Genomic DNA, 448 nt, shown 5'->3' with positions numbered 1-448 from the left:
ATCTGTTTTTGTAATTAAATTGAAGCTTACATTCAACTTCACATTATTATTTAATTCTTCGAGCTTCGAGCAGCAACATTTACATAAGTTTAAAACATAGAAGGCTTTATGGAAATTTAATTCAGTCCATAAAATTGTTTATTCTCTGTGTGGTGCGGATCCAACAGTTCTTTTTACATTCTCTCCTGTTATTATGATAAATTTATAATTTATAATTCAAGATCTAAAACTAAATTTAGACAAAATTCTTTAGTTCATCGGTTAGTTAATACGTGGAATGGCAAATAATTTGGTTCTGTTGACAAATTAAGGAAGTTATCGACAAATAATTGAATTCATTAAGATGCGATTATGATTAATTTTGTCATACTCAATACCAAATGTGATTCGTTAAGATTGTGTGAATATCGTGTCATGTGTAAGGCATTGAGAGGATATAATATCACCC

This window comes from Berghia stephanieae, chromosome 4, assembly GCF_034508935.2.
Source record: "Berghia stephanieae isolate SIO BIC M18660-M18661 chromosome 4, UCSD_Bste_1.3, whole genome shotgun sequence".
Lineage (NCBI taxonomy): Eukaryota > Metazoa > Mollusca > Gastropoda > Nudibranchia > Aeolidiidae > Berghia > Berghia stephanieae.
This window is presented reverse-complemented; position numbering follows the sequence as displayed.